Source organism: Anopheles cruzii, unplaced genomic scaffold (genome assembly GCF_943734635.1).
Source record: "Anopheles cruzii unplaced genomic scaffold, idAnoCruzAS_RS32_06 scaffold03369_ctg1, whole genome shotgun sequence".
NCBI lineage: Eukaryota > Metazoa > Arthropoda > Insecta > Diptera > Culicidae > Anopheles > Anopheles cruzii.
The window spans coordinates 642-2280 of NW_026456954.1; the positions used below are offsets into that span (position 1 = coordinate 642).

Consider the following 1639-nt stretch of genomic DNA (forward strand, 5'->3'; position numbering starts at 1 on the left):
CGGGTCACTCTTGGCCAGCGCCCATGGTCCAAAACCGGGTCGCTATTCTCTCACCAATTCGTTCCACCATGAAATCATACATGGCAGGATCGCCAATGTGATATCCTTCTACTTTATTATTATTCACTTCGCCGCTCCCGCAGCTCTCGGACACAACCGTTCACGTCTATGCCCATCGTCAGACTGACTGCGCTCACCAATTCACACATACAACTGTCCGTTCTTATTCGTATATGCCACAGTGAGTACGAACGCTTCAAAGGAAAATGTTAAGTAATGAGCCACATTCTACAGCTTGGAATCTACATGCATCCGATTTACCACGGAAACTACCCGGCGGTGATGATCGAGCGCATCGGGAACCTTAGCGCTCGTCAAGGCTTCCACAAGTCGCGTCTCCCCACGTTCACGTCGGAAGAGATCGCAAAAGTGAAAGGATCGTCCGACTACTTCGGGTTCAACGCGTACACTACGCGCCTGGTGTGGCAAAATGGAGATGCCAATCCGGGCCACTTTGGTGAACCATCTTTCGATCACGATCGTGATGTGTATGAGTACATTGACCCCGCTTGGCCGTCGTCTGCTTCGTCGTGGCTTAAGGTGTATCCCCGAGGGATGTACAGCGTGCTGCGATGGATACGACGCGAGTACAACAATCCGCCGGTCTTTATCACCGAGAACGGCGTCAGCGATCGGGACGGCACCCGAGATTTACAGCGAGTGGAGTACTTCAACTCATATCTGGAGGCCGTCCTCGATGCGATCGATGATGGGTGTGATGTGCGAGGCTATACTGCGTGGTCGCTAATGGATAACTTCGAGTGGCGCGCTGGCTACTCGCAACGGTTCGGACTCTACTATGTGGACTTCAAGGATCCAGCTCGACCGCGGTACGCCAAAATGTCGGCCAAAGTGTACGCGAACATTGTCCGAAGCCGCTCCGTCGATCCAGACTATCTGCCGGAACCGGACGTTCTGATTCCTGACAGGGATTGACAATAGAAACGAATTAAAGGTGCCAAAGGGAATACCAACTGAAAAATTATCTCATAATAAATCAATTTTATATTTTTTCAATTTTATGCACTTCGCTAGCTGTTTGAGTATTTTTTAACGTCCGCCGTGTAGGTGAACTGATAAAGATGAGACAATTGAGGAGCACGACCAACCGATTGTATAATAGATTGCCGTTTGCGATAAGACCTGTTGAACGTCCCTGTTTTGCGGATAATGAACCGTTATTGCATCGATTAGGCACACGCTGCCGGCTCCCCAAATGATAAGAGAAGCGCTCCAGGGGAGCTCCAGTGCAGGGCGACAGATTATTGGCAATAGTACCAGATAACAGTGATTGCTGTCTATCCTATCGCAAAAGTCGTCAGACAGCAGATATCTAGTGCTGTACGAATGCCCAGTAGATATGGTTTTATAGCTACACAAAGCCTCGGCGAAATATTGACAGTCCAACGAAGGCCGCCATAAATGATGGTGGTTCGCGTGGCACAACTCGTCGCACTGTAAGTGACCAACGCCACTGCTTGATTCTTGTTGATCATTTCTATTTCCCAGAGTGCTCGTGATCGCGAGCGTAACGCAAGGGCAAAGAAAGTTTCCCGCCGAGTTCCGGTTCGGTGTTGGC

General features: G+C 49.9%; 1 pseudogene; it reads left to right on the forward strand.

Moving 5' to 3' along the window:
- Nucleotides 1-276: 276 nt before the first annotated feature.
- LOC128277003 (lactase-like protein) lies at nucleotides 277-1015 on the forward strand (annotated as a pseudogene).
- Nucleotides 1016-1639: the final 624 nt, after the last annotated feature.